Source organism: Achroia grisella, unplaced genomic scaffold (genome assembly GCF_030625045.1).
Source record: "Achroia grisella isolate CSIRO2021 unplaced genomic scaffold, CSIRO_AGI_Agris_v1 utg840, whole genome shotgun sequence".
Classification (NCBI taxonomy): Eukaryota; Metazoa; Arthropoda; class Insecta; order Lepidoptera; family Pyralidae; genus Achroia; species Achroia grisella.
In genome coordinates this window covers 260,226-282,484 of record NW_026713038.1, presented here as the reverse complement: position 1 = coordinate 282,484, position 22,259 = coordinate 260,226, and the positions used below count along the sequence as shown (strand labels likewise).

Below are 22,259 nucleotides of genomic sequence, written 5' to 3'. Positions count from 1 at the left end.
TATTTGAATGCCCGGGGACCCATCTCAGTATAATATTATTTCTGCTTCCTACTTCATTTAGTAGCAGGATACAGTTTGTAATAAGTTTAGAACGGATTTCGTACGAGTTAAATGCTAGTAGAGCAGCTTGACTGTCCGAATAAATATGTTCTGATTGATGTAGTTGAGGCTTAGGATTACTTCCAGACATCTAATTAAGGCGTAAGTCTCTGCCTGAAAGATTGAGGCGTATTTTCCTAAGCCTATATAGTTGCAGATTTTGGGTTTTACACCGCATATTCCACATCCTACATCATCTCCTATTTTGGACCCGTCTGTAAACCAGACTAGGTCATGCTCTGAGTGAGTCGGTGTATGGTTGTTTTGCCATTCGTCTCTTCCAGATATTTCGATTTTGTAATATTGTACAAAGTTACGCTCCGGTGCCATGTTGTCTTCAGGCATTCCCAGAATAGGATCACTCATTATCGAGTCTTGTATAGTTTTTATGGCCAGGGAATGCCAAGATATCCTCCTTTGGGAACTTATTCTGAGCATATTGGCTTTCGCCTTTTCTTGTATGAATAAAAGAAGGGGCGTCAAGTCCAATAATGCGTCTAGAGCTGCTCCCGGCGTGGTGCTCATGGCTCCTGTAATAATCAGACAAGCAATTCTCTGTAGGCTGTTTAGCTTAGTGGCAGCTGTGGATTGGAGAGTTTTCCGCCACCAGATTGCGCAGGCATAGGTGGTAAGCGGTCTCACCACTGCTGTGTAAAGCCAGTTTCAGACATATGTTATCTACATTTTTACCGAAGCGAGAGATTTGTCAGATATGTAGGTTTTTATATTTTACTTCATACCTAATGGAAAGTATTGGACTTATTACAGACTAAGTTACATCGTTCAGGAATATTATCTTAATAGCTGTGCCTGCGGTTTCATCCGCGTTAAATTTCAATAAAACCGAAAACACAAAATCTTTATATTTTATAGCTTTGTTTGTCTTTTCACTGCTTTATGAAGACTTAGACTTTTTTTTTTAAGAAAACGGCCTCGGTGGTCGTCCAGTCTAACACCGCTTTCCTTCTGATGGTCGCGCTACGATTCCTCGCTAGGTGCAATCATTTGTATGATTGTTTGTATCAGTCTGGGTGTTTTCTATACATATTATGTATGTATTTACAAAAAGATCTAAGTATTTATATCAGTTGTCTAGTACCCATAACACAAGCTCTGCTTACCGTGGGACTAGATGGCGCTGTGTTAATTGTCCAGGGTTATTATTTATTCATTTATATTGAAATAATGTAAATTACAAATAATTAATATACTAAACATTGAGTTAATTTAAATATTATACTTTACATTAGTTATAGGTACATATAGTATAGTGTGGACTTTAGGATAAAACTACCGATTGCAGTTAATTGAGTTCTAAGCCTCTCCATATATCCTGAAACCAATATACATTAATTGCACACAATACATCAAAATGAGTGTATGCGTGAGCCGTAAATGGCCATTTATCTACCCACAATCACTGATAGTAAATTTTCCTTGTAATTAATACGATTATTGTAACAGTATTATACATGAAAAACCTATTAAAGTTTTTGAGTGTTTCGCCTTTAACGCGATTGGACGAGATTGCAAGGTGGAGGCGTATGTGCGTTGCCATTGGTCGATTGAAAGCGTAAGTAGTCGAGTTTTCGCGCGTTTTGCATCAGTTGTAGTAAATTTTCCCGCGCGAAACATAGCGCGGATAACATTTTAGTTACGATCAAAAGTTACGTTCGAAAGTTATGAAAACTGTTTAACTGTAGCTGCCAAGTTTTGTTTTACACCAGCTGAATAAAGGTAAGGTTTTTCATTTACACGACTACTGAATTATATATTTTTTGTCCTTAGCATACAAGAGTAAAGAAAAAAAAATACCATAAAGTATTACATGACTTCTTGCCGTTAATTAAAAATAAGAAGAATTGTAATTTACTGAAAACAAAATTAATTATAAAAGTTATTGCCGTCATTATATGTAGTTAAAGTAAGTATTACTTACTTTAACTTTATTTATAACTGATATAAAATTTATTTACTAAATAAATTTTATGTCAGTTTAAAATAAAAGACTCATATTATTTAAACTGAGAAAGGAATATTCGCATCAGATGAATTACCAGAAAAATCGGTGTACTTTTCGCACTTAAAAACATTTGTTTTAACAATTCGCCCAAATAAATTTCCTATCTACATTAAAATAAATATTAATATTACACATAAAATATTGCATACACATTAATATGTGTATTTTATGTAGATAGGAAATTTATTTAATAACTATAATATGGTTATTACATAATATAACGGCTACAACCACAAACATTTTTACGAGTAGTTACTTTAAAAAATATATATAAAAATGGCGGTTAATAGAGGTCATATTTATTTTTTAGAATTTAATTAATGTTTAAAAGTAAAAATATATTAAAAAAGTAATAATTAATTAAATTAAAATAAATAATCTAAGAAACGGACATTCTATGTACTGATTTTTTTCCCATAATTAGTAATAAAGTTATTTATCGTATTTGTTAAATTTCATGTGTTACATAATTTATTCTACATTTCTTATATTGGACAACAAATGAAGAAGAGAACATCGAATATAACTTCTTTCCTGTATGGTAGGTAAAGGCATTCCTTAGTGGAAAACGTACAGCGAATATGTTATTAACCTTAAATATGTTAACCTATATGTTGTTTCGTTTATTTAAATCGACATAGATAGAGGAAGTTTCTCAATTTATATGGAAACTAAGCGTCGTATTTTTTTCTAAAGAAACACTAAAGATTCTCGCTCATTCTTCTTCTGATAAGTCTGCGTTCCGAATGAGTGGTTGTATGAAAAAATATAACTATTCAAAAATTCTTATATATTAAGTGTATTTGAATAAAGGTTATTTATATTTCTACTTATATTGGAAAAGAGCTATATGGTATTCTTTGATACTATCTCCTTAATGAACCTACATACAAATTGCACCCGTTCACGAGTATGACAGACGAGTTAAGCACGGTTGATCAACGTATCGTTTTTTATGCATACGTTATATGAATTCTGGTACCAAAACTGAAGGAATTTCGATTATAATTCTTCTTTCAATCGAAAGAATTTCCCATCTCCTACATTGGTTAATTTTGCATTTATTAATCATTTACTTTTGTGTATCAAAATATGCCTACTGATTTTACGATTGATGCCGGTTATTTTTAATTACGTTTCGTTATATTATTTTACGGTTATTACTTAAAGCATTTTTCGATTATAATTCTTCTTTCAATCGAAAGAATTTCCCATCTCCTACATTGGTTAATTTTGCATTTATTAATCATTTACTTTTGTGTATCAAAATATGCCTACTGATTTTACGATTGATGCCGGTTATTTTTAATTACGTTTCGTTATATTATTTTACGGTTATTACTTAAAGCATTTTTCGATTATAATTCTTCTTTCAATCGAAAGAATTTCCCATCTCCTACATTGGTTAATTTTGCATTTATTAATCATTTACTTTTGTGTATCAAAATATGCCTACTGATTTTACGATTGATGCCGGTTATTTTTAATTACGTTTCGTTATATTATTTTACGGTTATTAATGCATTTTCATTTAAGCTTTCATTTAAGCAAGTTCATTTATTCATGTTTACATTTGTTGTGAACACGTAGTTTAGTGATAACTAAGGTACGATATCTTTTATCTTTCACATTTATTTATGTAATTGGAATGGGAAAGAACATCACCTGATGGTAAATGGTAACCATCGCCTAGATAAACAGCACCATGAACACCATGTGACGATAGTCATAATGTTTTAGTCCTTCGTACCTTGTAATTCACTGCCGTATCTCACCCCTCAACTGAAATACAACTTATAAACCGAGCTACTTGAAAATTGAAGGGGAAAGATTATTGTTAGTTATATGGACTAATTAACCCATCATTTTTTTTAATGCCTGTACTAACGGTATACGCTGGCGGGGCACCAGTGGAGGAGGATAAGCATGAGGTCAGGTCAGTTAGCCCATCGTGATAAATTCACCAGGAATTTATCAAGATGGTTTCCAGGGAGAACGGCGTAGAGGTTTACCTGACATGGTATATTGCTAGCTATGGGGTCATCAGTTCACATCACTAACAATCCCTTCCCACCATAATTACCCCATTGCAATATAACAAATTAGGTTGTCACGGTTCCGCTTAAAAATCATCGTGATAGGTTGCTAGTGTATTTGTTATAATGGGCTAACAGATCTGAGGTTCTGTTCATATTATCATCCTCCACTGATGCCCCGCCAGCATAAAACGTTAGCGCAACGGTGCACCATTCCATTATCATCTATAAAAAAAATAAGTGAGACAGACAAACAGACGACTTTATCAAAGTCTACATCTGTAAAGTCAGCTACACGCCAGACATATCAAACCTTAATCAAGTTAATCAGTCTATTTCTACACTTTTTCCCTACCTTTGTATTCAAAATAAATACATTTAAAAGCAAACCATGATGTATATGTACTATAATCCAAAGGCGTGATGTTTAATAAACTAATTTGTAATAGAAGTACCTATAATGTATGTAAAAATACAATGAATTTAAAATACAGTATTTAAGTCGGTTACACAGTTTCTAAGAAACAGACAATAAAATAAAAAAATAGCTTAGTAACATAAATTTAAACATATAGGTATTTAATACCACGGCTCGTTTATTGTAATCCATATGATATATTTTTTGATACTCGATTATGGCGCTATAATTTGTTAGACACTATACTTCAAAGGAAAATATTTATTAATATATCTCACAGATTCTTGACATTTCTTCTTAACTGAGGTAGCTGGGCGAACTGGACGGTGGGGCTATCAAATCAAATCAAATCAAACTATCTTTATTCATGTAGGTCTATTATAGATATGTCAAATTTACCGTTAGTTCGGAATGGCTTCGATATGAGAAGAACTGACAATAAACTCAGCTCGTATTATTTTCAAATATGGTTGTACATGTTTACAATAATACGGATTCATTTTTAAATTTAAATTTTGGGAGAATGAAGTGACCACCAGCATATGTTATTGTAATTTGGTCAAATGCAAATAGTCTAATCAGTGTTCGTAACCCGAACAGGCCAGTCCCTACAAGCAACACCCGTCCACGAGTATGACGGATAATAATAAAAATATGCGGCCGAAATTGTACCCATCAATAATATAATAAATAGATTTATCAAACAAGACTTACTATACTACTACTATATATATTACTATAATACTAGACTATATCGTCAACGGTGGTTTATCCAAAGATTATTTTATCGAGATGTTATAAACTTACTAGTAAAGTGTAGATATACGGTTTGTTTCTAATTTATTAAATAACAAGTTGTGTCTGTGGTTTAACTCGTGTGAAATTTATAGCCTATATGATTCTGATATAAACTATATTACTGTAATGTTTCATCAAAATCTATTCAGTAGTTTTTGCGTGCAAGAGTAACAAACATCCATCCATAGTCACAAACTTTCGCGTTTATAATATTAATAAAATATTACGAAATTCTTCTAATATTTCAATATGAATAAACATTTTGAGTTTTAATATTTTTTATTTTATTCAATTTCAAAAAGAACAAGAAGGAAGCCCATTCATTTGTTTGCATCAAATTTAAAAACTCTATTGACATAGAAAGAAGGGATTATCTAATTAGATATAAAAACAAATACGAAATTAAATCGCACAAATGTTTACCCTTTGTTTAATTCCGTAGCGAGATAATAAAACTTGTTGTTCAATGGAATGAATCCTTAATCTGCGTTTGATTACTTTTCAATTTGTGTTCATATAATTTTAGAATAAATGAAAAGGCAAATAAATCTATTAGATGACTGATGGTTGGTCTACAGATTTTCCGATTAATTTATATCCTGTATATTTATATCAGAGGTAGATTGTAGAAAGTCCTCTATATCGGTATCTGAGTCATTATTTAATATTATTTTAGTATATTGCGAAACTGAAGTGCCAATGGGCAGGGTACATAGCTCGTAGGACACATGGCTGTTGGGGCAATACAGTTCGTGAGTGGCGACCGTGGCGGAAGGCCTCCACTAAGGTGGACCGACGATCTGGTCGAGATCGCTGGAAGGCGATGTACGCGAGCAGCGCAGAACCGATCGTCGTGGAGATCTTTGGGGGAGGCCTTTGTTCAGCAGTGGACGTCTTCCGGGCTGAGATGATGATGATGATGATGATGATGATTATGTTATATATTGGTATGCAAAACCAACATTTAAGTATACATCACGGTTTACCACGATCTGATTACATGTCTATATTACATTTAGTGTGGGCGCAGTCATATTGGGAATATCACTCACGGATTAACATTGACAGACTCCTACGCATGCAAACCGATCAGATATGCCCGATAAAATCTGAGCAAATGCAAAAGTCAGAGAACTACCTGAATTTTCCTGAAAACTTCCCGTATCCGATTACGTGTGTGGTGACGCAGTATATATACAAACATAGTATTCAATGTATGTATTATTGTTATTTTGCAGTGCAGAAAAGACCCGCTGTCTCTCGGATTCAAATGTAGTTTGATATTAGGTTATATTTTTATATTATCTGTGGCAATATCACAGATGTCTTTGATTTTATTATAGTTTCATGTCATTAAGAAAAAACTAACATAGTTTATAAGTTGTTTACTAATAATATCGAGTAGATGTTACAATTTGCCTAACAGGTCAGCCGAGATATCCGTCTAGCCCAGAACCACCGCTGGCCGGCCGGGTGAGTTGATCCTAAATAAATGTAAGAATTCATAATGTAACAATACACATTATGAATTCTTACACTGCATATACAATTATATGAAATCTTATTCTAACACTATTTTCAAAGTTCACTATTTGTTATAGTCCAATAGTTTGATATTGGTGTTTGTTTCACCACAATTCCGTAAAGAAATATAAATGGACACAGAAAGTATTTTTTTATGTCGTCCGATTAGATTTGAACTTTTTAGATATAACTCAGGATATAGTAAATCAATAAGCCCCTACGACAATGTATTAAACAACAGGTACTTGTTAACAAACAATAGTTTAATAGTAGCTTGTTTGACAACAACTGAATGAATTGAAGTAAATAATATATCAATAAAAATGTGATTATGCACGAGGTTAATAGAAAGCCAAAATGCCTCATTATATAGTAAAACATTAAAAATCCTTACCGTACTCTAAATGTATATTTTGGATACGTGTAAATTTATAAAACGTACCCTTTTTTTTCAAAACATTGAGTGAAATACCCCGCTGTTTTGAATGACATCACAAACATAATTTATTAGAAACTTCATCAAAATTAAAAATGCATAGTGTTGGCCCTTATTGTATGGTAGTAAAATGTACGATAAATTACGTGATATTATTAAAAAGGAAAATATAAACAATTTGTTAGTAAGTTAAGACAAAAGCTGATAAATAAAGCATATTACATAATTCATAAATAGTTACAAGATGTAAATGAATAATATTAAACGTCCGCCTATCTTCCACGTATCTGTACCTAACGAGGTGTAGGTTATATGTGAAAATTTACTATATCATAATTGTGCAATGCAAAATATATGAAGGCCGATGGAAATGAGTTAATCCGAGATTTTAACAGAATTTTTTATTTCTTCGTACGAGGTTCAATGTTTTGGGGTTATGGATGCGGTTTTCTCGAAACTTCGCTACGTATAACTACTCGATGAAATCAATTCCCAGCGGAAGTATTTGGGATCTGTTACAATACTGAAACTTTCAGGCAAAGAGCCTGGACACAATATCTCCGATGTTGAAGGTGTTGCACGACCGCTATCACTTACCATCTCATATCATTTAAAAAAAAATTGCATTTTGGTGGTATAAAGTACAAGCTGTGGTAAGTAATTATATCATGGTATTATAAGTAATTCAGTAAGTAACTATAATTATGGTAAGTAATTATGCGGAAAACTTCCGCATCTGAAGTGATAATATAGAGAAATGTGTTTGAGGACAGCAAAAAATTTTGTATATCTAAGTAATCTATACAAATAAATAAAATTGAAGTGTCAGTTTGAAGTTTTAAATTTGTCGTTTTTCACTAAATGAATATGAAAATATATCCAGTACTTACATCACAAAAAATATATTAAAAAATGTTGTCTGTCTATCTGTTTTTCTTGCTGATCGAAATGAAAATGGTTGGCCCTATTTGAAAGGATTTTACACGCAGAATGCAAATACAATTAGGAGATACTATTTATTTTAGATTTTTGTTTTATTCTTGTGTATGATTAAGTAAGTACCTATACACGATTTAAAACAAAGTATTTATATATACTTAAAGACGCACACATAGCTTGATGTATAATTGTTTATTTATAATTGTTTTGAATTACAATTTATAACAGCACATTTTATGCTAACTTAGTTATAAAGTATTTAAATTATTAATGATAATAATTAAAGTATTAAAAGTACGTAATCTTTTCTTAATAACTTCTGAAGAATCTCAGAATTGTATTATGAAATATGTATCTATTAATGTTCACTAAATATTGTATTTGCATTTTGGTATTATAAATAGAAATAAAGTAAAAACAAAAATATATGTACCTAGAATTAGAAATAGAAAGTCTTTTATTCAAATAAACTTAATTTAAGCACTTCTGAATAGTCATAATTATCCTTTTAATCTACCGCTCACTTAAAATATATAAAATGTGTAAACTTTATGATATTTTAAAGAGGTTTTTTTTATATGCTTCTTTGTTTATTTGTTTCTAATGATGAGACGGGGGTCTAACGGTTTAGTACCTTTCTTCCGACGGTGGCGGTTTCGATTCCTCGCACTCCAGCTGCGGCCAACAGCATTAGAATAGTCCAAAAAAATAGATTGATTGCCATTGGATTAGGGGTTGTTATTAGAAGGGTGAAAATTTAAAATAAAAAAATAATATTAATTTTTTATTTCGAAAAAGTGATAAAACATATTTTTGGAGTACCAGCCTTAAAACCACCGTTAAAACTTAGGAGTATAAAAATTAGTTATAAACTTATTCTCAGTATTATTCATATACACATAACATTTCATTAAAATCGGTCAAGCCGTTTCGGAGGAGTATAAACACGAAATCTGTGACACGAGAATTTTAAATATTAGATATTAAATAACTATTTCAAACTATTCATAAATAAATTCAATTGTACTAAGCTAGTTATAAATTCAGTTGGATTTCTAAACCGAAATCTGTAATAAAACGGTTACTTGCCCTTAAAGTTTTTATCTAAACCCCGAATGAGTTATGTAACTTGACTAATTTTATTTGGGAGGTCGCACGGCGCGATTATCGCGTTTATCTGTGTCGTTTGTTACTATAACACCGCGAATCTAAGGAGCTATCTGGAACTTTTGTAAAGTCTCATAATGACTGAACTTCCTGTACAGTCAAACAAAGAAATATAAAAAACACAGTAACTGTACATTCATCGTAGTTTTACAAATACTTTTACTCCAGTAGATATAAAAACACTATTTAATTCAGAATGTATGTGTAATTAGTTTCTCTTATACAATAAATTTCTAGATTATCAATCTACTTTCTAGTAATACATATTAATTATTACCACTTCATTCGAATAGTAACGAAATATATCTATACATATAAATATAATTGAAGTGTCTGTATGTAATATTGAAATAACCGTTTTTATTACATGCATATGAATTTAAATACGGTACATATACCAAAATAACATTTTTTTTCAATGTTTGTCTGTCTGTTAGTCTCGGCTAATCTCTGAAATGGCTGGACCGATTTTGACGGGACTTTTATTGACAGGTAGATGATGTAATAAGAAGGAAATTAGGCTACCTTTATTTTAGAATATAACTCCACGCGGACGAAATCACGGGTGCAGCTAGTAACTAATATAATAAACGCGTAGAGTTTGTGAGTGTAGTTGGATGGATGCATGTTTGTTACTCTGTCATGCAAAAACTACTGATTGGATTTTAATGAAACTTTACAGCAATATACCTCGTACTGTACAAGGTTACAGTAAAGTTTCATTACAAGTTGTACATGAACGTGTATAAATTTCATGCGGGTAAAACCGCGGCATCTAATAAGTAATAATATGTATAACTTGGATTGTTTGTACCCGTGAATGAACCATTTGTGTGGAGCGAGAACGTATCAATTAAAATAAGCAAATATAACACATATCTCGTGTATGAATGACAATATGATTTTAATCTTAGCCGTGCTGTAATTAGGAAAAAGACCTGTGTACTATATATATGACATTTTACTTAAGTTTCATATTTGTTAGAATAACAAAGTTAAAATATATAAATAGTAATATTACGTTACCTACGAAGATATTATTAAGATCGAACCCGCGACCATAAGGCAAAGCTGTTTACTAGACGTATATGGTACATATACGACACCATAGAGTTCACCTCAATTACAATGATATTAGTAAAAGTTAATTAAAGGTAATAATATATCATTTTTTTACGGAACTGGAATCCATCTGATTAGATTTAGTGACCGTAACCAACTAATGTAATCTATATTATAGGGTCTAGAATAATATGAATTTATAGAAAATATTTTCACTCTTATGCATTATAATTCCTGATATCAGGTGTCATATCCCCTAATATCTAATTATTTCACTGCCTTGACGACCTCGGTGGTTTAGCGGTTTAGCACACCGCTTTACCTCCGATGGTCGCGGGTTCAATTCCTCGCACGGTGCAAACATTTGTATTCATGAGTATGATTCTTTGTATCGGTCTGGGTGTTTTCTATGTATATTATGAATGCATATAAAAATATCTATCTATGTATTCATATGAGTTATATAATGGCCATAATATAGTCTGTTTAGTTTGGAACTAGATGGCGCTGTGTGAATTGTTTTGAGAAATTTTTACCGTTCTTGAGGACTACGATGTCATGTCCTCGTGTCTGTAATTTCACTGCCTTGTTTTACCTTTCAACCGAAAAATAGCCTAAATTAGACTATATACGTGTCATTTCGTGTGTAGAGCCGAAATTACTAAAGTAGCCGTGCTTTTTCACACAGTAGCTTTTTCATGCTTTATGAAGCGACCTCACTTCTTTTAGCTACTGTCTGTAGCTCCTATTATGTAGAAATTACTGTTTAAAGAAATAATGACGGGCATTATTTCTTCTTTTAATTTAAAAGTGTTTCCTCTTTAGATAATAGGTGACTATCTAAGTAAACATGAATTACTTGTAATACCAGATTGAGTATAGACTGTGGTCATTCGGACCGACATTTGCGGCTTTGGAAATCGTATGCATGCGGCAGTTATGCACAGAACTAGTATGGTCTCATGAATATTTTGAATAACGACAGCTATTTGGGATTTATCGTCTAGTATGCTAGTTCAAGGGAGTAAATCATAATAATAATAATATCTCAGGACAATTTACACAACACTATCTAGTCCCAAGCTAAGCAGAGCTTGTGTTATACAACTGAGATAAAATACCTACTAGATATATTTTTTAAATAAATACATACATTTCATACATATATAACACACAGACCGATACAAACAATATATATGTATATATATATATATATATACAGTATACAGTGTTGATAAAGTCATTTTGAGTTTCAAGTCGCTACTTCATGACATCATAAAATAGATTGTGGGTGAAAATAGAGCAGCTGATAGATAAAACTTTGATTTTTTACATCCCTGCGTATGTGTGTATGTATATGTGTATATATATACATACATATATAAATGTAATATGTTAAATGTATATATGTATATTTATATCAATAATGGTTGTCAATAAAATCTTTCTTGCTTTCTTTCTCGCGAAAGGTAGGACGGAGAAAGTATTAATATAGTCATTTTATATATATACTATAGGTGATTACAGTTTTTATCTACTGGTCTATGAGATTTCTTGTAATTTGCTATGATCTATTATTGCCAAATTTAAATAAAAGAATCTATTTACTTAAGTATGTAAAAAGTTATGTCGAATTTAAATACGTTTGCATTTATTATGGCTACTTAGAACTATTAAATATGTTTTATGTAATAATTACAATAGTAGTAAGTAATAATTATATTTCTGTCCATATGTTCACGCATTCGGGAAAAAAATATTAGTTGGATTTTGACTAAAACTTTCTCATCAACTCTGAGTTTTTTTATGTAACAAACAAATTGCAGACGAAAATGTTTTCAAACTGAAATGGAACTGAATATACTGACAGTTGCAGAACTAGTTTTATAAATTGAGTACCACGAAATGGCACTACAACACGTGTGGTGATGAAGACGTTTAATATAGCAGAGCGCAGTGACAGAAGTATAAAACAAATATACTCGTATAAAAAGAAAATTTTTGAGATATGGATGAACGAATATACAAAACTGTCAGTGCCGCTCATTGTAGCATGAATTTAGAATATATATATAGGCGGGGAAAAATGTTAGGGCACTTGATACGACACGACGAACTAATTAACAACATTGTAGAAGGAAAAATAGATGGAAAGAGAGGAAGGGGAAGACCAAGACACCGACAAGAGCACAGCTCTTAAATTATGAATGAATGAATATGTATATGACACCACTGTATATCTCGCCCTCTTTATTCCATGATCTCACGAAGAGAATATTGAAAACTCAAAATGAGTCTAACTACCTTTCGAGAGACGTAAACAAATAAAAAAAATAAAGTTTTATCATCATCTGCTCTATGTTACAACAATAGTATGTAACTGCAATGGTGAACAAGCTGACGGTAAGTGGCAACCGTCTTCTTTATAAATAAACACAACCACATTCCTCTCGTTATCATTTGACCCCGTTGCCATTTCGAACGACTAAGATATCATTCCTCTTATAAACGTAAAGTCAGTGCTAAATTTGATCCCTCTCAGATTACAAATCAAACTTCTTGGTGGCTGAAATAAGTGAGACTGAGGTACCCACGCATACCTCTCCATAAGTATTGTGTGAAACACTAGCAGTCTCTAGTATCTCAGTTTACAACTGTGAACATCATTCCAAAGAAATAAAGTAAACTATAAAATTTTTAGTGAAACAAAACGTTTGATACAACGTGCTGATTCACTTTCATTTTCTCCCTTCACTTTATGGATCTATAAAATAGTCGACACTACAGTTATTTTTATACCTACTACCTATACCTGTGAACACATTACGATATTACAGCATTACGAAAACTTCTTCCATATCAAATAGCAGCTGAATCAGTTTTTAATTCGTCATTGTTCCACTGCTAATTAGCCCTCTCCTTATAGTAATAAGTAATGGTGACCGCGACTAAGTTCAGGGACTTTATTTCCCCCTTTCAGGGGTATTTTTTCAACTTCATTACCCTGTATATTGAAAAATATACAACGACATATTTTATGAAACTCATCCTAATTCCTCCAGCCTTTTCACGAGGGATCTTAACACAGAAACAGAGAAACAGATATTTATTGCCTTGTCACGATTTTATTATTTTATAGTTATATATAAAGAAAAAAAGCAAGTAAAGTAGAATAGATTTTCTTTCGAGATTTCAGCTTATAATTTTTTGGGTGATTTTTTGTTTTGGATCAAATCTTTTAATATTTAAATACACATCAACCGCTTGGGCCATTAGCTGCCTACACGCGCGATCATCAGTGCCTCGAGCACTGCTGATTGCGCGTTTAGCGCGATTTAGCGCGCGAAAGCAAGCGCGTGCAATCTCGAGGATCGCGCGAAATCTTTCTCGTTCTATTTATCTACATCCTGCATGAAAGGCGAAGCGCACGTGGAAAGGCAGCTATTAAGTCCAATAATAATATTCCAAAACACCACACAACAAATATTACATTAAATATATATATTTTATTGAACGCTAATATCTGACGATGACTGTGCATGAAGCCATGTTTGTATTGAGCTGAAAACAAAAACAAAGATTAATAATAAAACAGCTGTTGTAATATTTCTTTCATTTATTTTTATATGACTCTAATCGAAAACAGGTTTCCACCAGGTGTTCAGCATGTTTATTAGACCAAATTTTATTATTTAAATAAATAGTACTTTATTTATCAATTTATTAGTGTTACTATTTAAGATTGGAGCTACAATGAGAGTTACTTGAAGAAAATCCTCCGCTTAAACTATCATAATTTTTTTACACAGAATTACTAGCTAGTTAAACTAAGATCTAGTACAATGACTACTAGGTAACTCTAAAAATATTTAAATACCTTTATTTTAAATATATACATAATAAAAAATTTCACTAATATCGACTAATACAAACAGCCAAAGTTATGAATAAAAATATTTTTAGTTCGAGTATTTAACTAGATCTTCAGAATTAAAGCAGTTAATATGCAATGCTCTACTGCTACACCATGATGTATATTACGGATACAAATAAACATCAACTATGCAACATTAATACAATAGAAATACGGTGTATTATCGTAAATATTTATGTGCCAGGTACATAAAATTTAATATCTTATATGACATTATTTTATGCGATTCAATTAGAAGTAGAACCCATTATGCAAATGTAACGAAATAGGTTTATGCAGCAACTGTGCTTTAGAAGCGACCGCCTTTTCAAGGTGTAAATAAAGCTATTATTATCATCATATATATGTTATATATATATAGTATAAAACAAAGTCGCTGTCGCTGTCTCTGTCCGAACCTATGTATGTTTAAATCTTCACAAGTACGCAACGGATTTTGAAGCGGTTTTAATAGATAGAGTACCACTCTATTTGAACCATCAAGAGGAAGGTATATATATATATATATATATGTATATATAATACGCATACAACCGTGCGAAGCCGGGCGAGTAGCTAGTCATAATCATAAAACAAAGTAAATTATTCATGAGATACCTGTAGGTACGTAATTAATCAGATGTAATTGACAATTTATTTTAAAAGGTTGTCATTAAGCTCAATCTGTTTACAATATATTATTCAAAAGAGAAGTTTCCAGGTAGAAATGGCTGAAATTAATAAAAAAAAACATAATTTTAATTTTTAGAGCATCTAAAACATTTTCTTTCCATTTTAAGCAGCTTGCAAATTATTAGATGGGCCTAAATAGGTTAGATAAAGGTACGGTACTGATTTAGAAGCAATTTATATAAATATATATTATTCTACGGTTTTCCGTACACTGTTATTTTAAATTTAACTGAATTTACTGTAAAAACATTTAAAGAATAAATGAGACCTAGGAAAAAGTTACTTTTTAATCTGTGCATGGAAGTTGCGTTACGTTTTTTAAAACTTTTTGTTCCGTAACATTACATATATTATATAACTAGCTGAATCCGCAAACGTTGTTTTACCATATAAATTAAAATCGCTATTAAAAAATAGGTGTTGGTGATAGAAGGGTGATAGAAAATTTAGGGTTGTGTGTATTTTTTAATGCCCCATAATAAAAAATAAAAAAAAAATTGTCCATAAAATAAATAAAAACAAGTTCTCTAGAGATGGACAGAAAATTTAGCTGTGTGTATTTTTTAATGTATAATAAAAAATAAAAAAAAAATTGTCCATAAAATAAATAAAAACAAGTTAGAGATGGACAACGCTTATCACGTAGGGTATGAAATATAGATAGATAGTAACAGATTCTCAGACCTACTGAATATGCATATAAAATTTCATGAAAATTAAGCCGTTTCGTAGGAGTATGGTAACAAACATTGTGACACGAGAATTTTATATATAAGATATATGACAGGGATGCTGTGATGCAGTCCGGTGGTTACGGGATATAAGTTTGGTAACTCTATTACGCTTTGTATACTATAATACATGTTCTATCGCACAGGTGTTACCACTGAGTACTACACGTGTACAGAGTGTAAACCTGAGCACTGGCTTAATTCTAAAAGTGAGATTTGTTAAACATACAATATAACATGATTGTTATCACAGAGCTTTACGTATGTACAGAGGGTAAATTTGAGCACCACTTCAATTTGGAAAGTGGTGTTTGTCTCACAAAAACATGGACAGTAGGAAACTACTAGTAACTAAACAGTGTACTCATTTCTTATTTCCATTAATAAACTTTTGTTTCAACCACTTTTCATAGTTCTTATCAAGCATTCAATGGTTGACTGGAAGAAATATTTCTAACGCAGTCACTCATAGTTTCCATGAATATAAACATGTTTTATATCCACAATCACTTAATAAAAATTCTGTCAGCTATTTAATGCGAATAACAAATTTTTTTTTTATTAAATTTTAAATGGAAGATATTATCCTCTTAGGTAAGCTCCACTACGACTCCGTACTAAACAGTCTCTTACCAACTTCTCTTACTCTTTTACTTTTCTATTTGTATTCCAATGTTGTTTGTAATTATATATAAATATTTTTTAATCGTAAAATAAGGTATTTTATGAATGTAAGTTGTGAATACGACTTTATATATATCGACACTACCTATTGGTCAGTACAAATTTATCAAATGCACATGCAATGTGATGATGATGAGATGAATGCAATGCATCTTCCGAATGAGCACTGGCTGAAAAGCGTTCACTCTGTATTATATGTAGTCCTGTGTCGTTAGTCAAACTTCAACAGTAACTAGGATATCGAGTTCATGATCCTGTACTTTATACTTGTATGCTTTATTGGTATTGGTAAGCATACGATAATACATCGATGTTATTGTTTGGTAAGGTAGTATGTTGTTTTATACTGAATAATAAACAATTTTTCTTTTTTTTTGTCAATTCCTCAAGCCTGAGCTACCAGGCCACCAGGAATGCTTCTTCCAACCAATATTATCCAGGCATCTATAGTATGCAAAGTGGATCGCTAACTGTATATTTTGCTTGATACTATCTCGAAAGGAATCAATCCATCCTGCAGGTGCCCTACCTCTGCCTCTTCTTCCGTCCACGTGGCCTACAATTATACATATTTTTCTGTATCTGATGCAATAAAGTTTATAAATAAATAATATATTTCCAAATTTTCTGGTTGCTAACGGTCCACGTGACCGAACAAAGAGATATGCTGATACACAGAGAGATGTTTTGAAAATATAATAAATAATAGTTGAATTCAATGAATCCATTTATATGGCAAAGAAAACATAAAACTCATATATAAATGTTAAATATGATTAACAAAATGTCAGCTTACTTTTTCACCTTTTTTATTTTCATATTTCAAGCTCTATTTGGAGCATTTATAATTCGACTAGCTGTATTGTGCGACGTTGTTTTTGTAAATTTTGGATTATTAGTATTATGTTAGTTAGTATTATATTTATTTGTTAATTTAGAATATTATCTTTCAATGTAAGAAATTTCATTCAAATTCGTCGATCCGATCATAACAATAAACTTCCAAGCAAACTGCAGTTCTCTCTTATCGATTCAATTCAAACGGGGATCGAAATTAAGACGGCCTGTAAGATTCGAACCCCTAGCGGTGCTCTCGGTCAAAAGTCAGCCCGTAATTGGCCTTCAGTTGGACCATTAGTCATAAATCGGTGAAACTGTAAAGCCCATCTGCGCTCAACAGCAAAAAAAAAAAACAAACTATCGTAATTTTATTAATAAGTAGGATTGCTATGATTTCGTTGCATCATATAAGTACCTACATTCAATCCCGACCCATACAATTCAGCCTGTGATCTAGGTTATTTTAATGGCACAATAAAAAATTATATTCGAGCGAAACTTTGCTAATATCGCTGTCGTTCTCGTATAATTAATACGATTAAGCCTCACTTTATATCGTTTCAAAGCATTTTGCTATAATATCGTAGAAACCTTTTGTGAATTGTAAAAATATTTTATCTAAATATTAAATAATTAAAAAAAAAAATCTTCAAATGGAAAATATCAATTACCTTACTATATACGTTATTAGGTAAAAATACAGTCAAATTGATATAAATTGATACGTAATGACCTATAAATTGAGAGGGTAATCTTTTAGTATATTTTAGTGTATCTACGTATATTATACAGACGGAAAAATATGAGTAAAGGTGACAGTAGCAATAAGGAATTATTGCTAGAAATATCATCTCAAATACATCACCCCATGCTCCGTCTGATCACCAAGTTTTATCAATCATTGAGAGCAAATAATCACTATGTTAACTTCTAGTACCACTTTCAATTTAAAAGTATATTCTGAGGTAGAACAAGAAAACCGATTGGCAGGAAAATTTTATACGCTACGTGCTGTCTCTGTCTTTACCATTTCAAATATAACACACGAATGCGTGTGTGTTTTAAATTCAAATTCAAATTCAAAATCTTTATTCATGTAGAACTATTACGGACTCTTATGGTATGTCAAATCTACCGTCAGGTTGGAATGATTTCGAGATGAAAAGAACTGACAAGTAACACAGCTCGTATTCTTTTACAATTCTATTATAGTTACCTTTTTTATCAATGATTGTTCTTCATTTTATTCAAATTTTAAATTTCGAACGTTATTCATGTTCTGCCATTGTTTGTATATATGTATAAACAGATTTGCTATACAGTAATGAATAAATTCATGTACCTAATGAAAATAGATATTTTAAATTTCGCAAGGTATCTCATTCGACATAGTCTCACTTGACATTCCACTTTATCTTTCTTTAGTCTGGATATTTTTAGCACACTTATTTATATGAAAATAGATGCTAATATATTATTAGTTCAGTAAGGTAATGTATTCTCTTTATCTCTAAAAATAACTAATATTGCGTTGCAAGTTGCAACTGAATTTAAAACTTTGAATCATTTTACCTGACATTTAAAGTGGTGAAACGTGACATTTATTTATTAGACTCTGCTTGTAGAGTCATAGAGACATATTTTTCAAAAATTCTAAATAAAATTATTATTACTTCCTTGGCAATGGCTTGAGCCTTATATAACAGATTATAAAAATAAGTAGCTGTACCCGCACTACGTACGCGTAAAATAGTACTACCTTATACCATAAATAAAAAAATTAATGACCTAACCCAATAAAAGCCAAATACCCCTGGACAATTTACACAACGCTATCTAGTTTCGGTAAGCAGACCTGGAAAATAGAAATTAACTGATATAATTATATAATTTTAAATCAGTACCTACCTATCTTAGGCATTTTCATATCTCATTTACAGCCAAAAGGACAGTCTTGCAACTGCATCTATTATATATCTTTATGCAATACATATTAATTCATCTCTCTATGTGACAAGAGCAATTTTTATGGGTTGTCCAATATTTCTATTCATAGAATTAAAGTAAATATTATTTCCTAAGCATATTTAGGTACAGTCAAGTCTAGATATAAGAGATAATTTAAAAAATAAATAATAAACTCTCAAGCTTTCCGATTGACAACGATTGTAATCATTTGTTCATTATAACTAGATTTTCCCGAAAAGTTTAAGGCTAAAATTTTTTATTTATTTTTTATAGTCTCATTATACTTTAGATATATGGAATTTATCAAATCTATCGGATGAAAAAAAAAAATTCAGGTCTGAAAGAGTTAAAATAGTTTTTACACGACTACGGTACCCACATCCCAAAGCGACCGTCTCATTATACATTAATGACTACACCACGCTTACTTTATATAAAGTTATATTATCTGATTTTTTAATTTTCAGGTTACAAATTATTAATATAAGTTAAACGGGTTTTAGCATGAGCAATTTTTTGCCAAATTAGCTACATCCGCGGATTTATCTGCGTGAAATTTACAGCCTATGTGTTATTAATGATGTGTAATTATTGATTGCTATGTTATTGTAAAGTTTCATTAAAATCCATTCATCCATTCCATACATCCATTCACATTCACAAATATAAACTTATATAAAGTTTAATATTAGTAAGATAAAGTTATTTATTATATATTTTTTTCTTATTTATATACTTTATTTCTTAGATATATATACGATAATAATAATAAATATATATTTTAATTGTAATTTGTGTGCGTCCGTACTATTGGCCATCATTGGAAACTATGTTTCCAGCATTATGCTGAGTCGTGGTCTACACCGACTCTGTTTTTTAATGTGTAAATTTTTGCTTGTATCTCTTATGTCATTATTATGTTAAACGAATAAATAAAATTATATTGTATTTTATTCTATTCTATATTAATTAGTAAGTGTTTAATTAGTAATTTCTATGTAACATGTTATATGTAACAGTTCCTTAGATATTACTAATTACAACAGGCTTTGGGCTAGGTTATATCTATAATATTTTTTTAAAATAAATGTTCTATTCTAATTTAATTACATAATTGACTTCTTTTGCACAGAAATTCATCCCTTATTTCAATCCCTCATTACATACAATTAATAAAAAACATTACACACATTGCCATGTATTCAACACACACACGCATAGAACTCGTAGTCTTTGAGAAACCTTAATAATATTCAAACTTATAATTTGAATTAATTATTGCCGAATTTCGACCATTTGGCGCCTACTAGCTAGTTGTATATAAAAATAAGTCACTTAACAAATGTATAGCAATCTCATTAAAATCGGATCTGTTCTGATAATCAATACTAATACTAGCTGTCCCGGCAAACGTTGTTTTAAAATAAAAAAAAAATTAAGGGACTACCCCTAACATTTAGGGGGATGAAAAATAGATGTAGGCCGATTCTCAGACCTACTCAATACGCTCACAAAATTTCATGAGAATCAGTCAAGCCGTTTCGGAGGAGTACGGGAACGAAAACTGTGACACGAGAATTTTATATATAAGATTATAAAGCGGAAGAGTTTGTTCGTTCGATTGTTTGTTTGTTTAAACGCCCTAATCTCAGTAACTACTGGTTCGAATTGAAAATTGTTTTTGTTATGGTTAGTTCATTTTCCTCGATAAGTATAATATTACTTTAAGCTATATAATATAAATTATAACTGTAATGACTGTTTGTACCAAAATAAATAAAAAAAAAAATTATGCTAAGCGCAATAGGAGCGGAGCTGCAATGATGAATATTGAAAGGTGGGGAAATGAAATACAGACGAAATTGCGCGGGTCAGCTAGTCTGAAATAAACTTCAGACGGATACAGTACCTTGTATGTCGGTTTATGACTACTACCAAAGACAAATAGAATATGGTAGTACTAACATCAAGTTAATACACTTCTCTCTGTGCTCTTACTACGCACCTATAGTATTTTTAATTAGACGAAGCTAGCTGACAGTAGCTAATGTCACTTTGTAAAATAATGTTGCCATATTTAAAGTAATAGTGATGCGTTCAGTTCTCAGTTAGATGAATGAACAATGAGTGTGAATAGTTAATCATTTCAAACTACAAAAGAAAATTGTATAAAAGTGCTCTGATATAAGTTACTAGTAACTACAATCAGTTTTTTGACGGCTTATTACAAAGCGCGCGGCTACTAGTGCCAACACAAATCAACGTCGCGAGCGTCTGTCGCCATTTTGTTCGTAATTCGGCTTCTAACCTCTGGTCTGAGAGCACCAATGTTTTTTTTGCGCTCATAAGTTTTTCCTCATGTTGTGTTTGTGGTAATTGTTGGGTATATTGTATATTTACTATATTGTTTCATACAAACAATATGGATCCTCATCCAAGCACGTCAAGCCAAAGCTTGTCTCCAAGAAAGACGTTACCGAAAAACTTATGATACAAAACGTCTACAAATACGTATTTGAGAAAGCTGCTTCACTATTACCTATTGAGGCTCCCAAAAAAACAAATGTATTTCGAAAACAGCTGACATTTTGGGAATTGGTGTGACCTCAGTCTACAATGTATTAAAATAATACAAAGTGAACAATTTAAGTCTCCGGAGAAATGTGGACCGAAACACTGTTTCAAAGATAAATTATTATCAATTTTTAGACAGATTTATAATTAATGTCACTGAAAGCGACAATGATTTTTTTATCTGATGATGAATAAAAACAAATTTTGTAATAAGCGCAGTTTTTTATTTTTATTACCTAACTATATTATGTTATATATTGTTATATTTTATACATCTATAGTTTCAATTACATGATGAATTGTAAATAGGACAGTCTTAAAAGTTTCCACGCAATTTTTTCTTTACGTTTAAAA

The 22,259-nt window shown here is 31.2% G+C and overlaps 1 protein-coding gene across 1 annotated transcript in view; it reads left to right on the top strand.

The window, feature by feature from the left end:
* Positions 1 to 1,719: 1,719 nt before the first annotated feature.
* LOC131852133 (tachykinins-like) overlaps positions 1,720 to 22,259 on the top strand; it is a 73,552-nt gene continuing 53,012 nt past the window's right edge. Inside the window, exon 1 of the mRNA XM_059202771.1 lies at positions 1,720 to 1,836. The gene's annotated coding sequence lies outside the window, so the exon portion shown is untranslated. The remainder of the gene's footprint in view (positions 1,837 to 22,259) is intronic.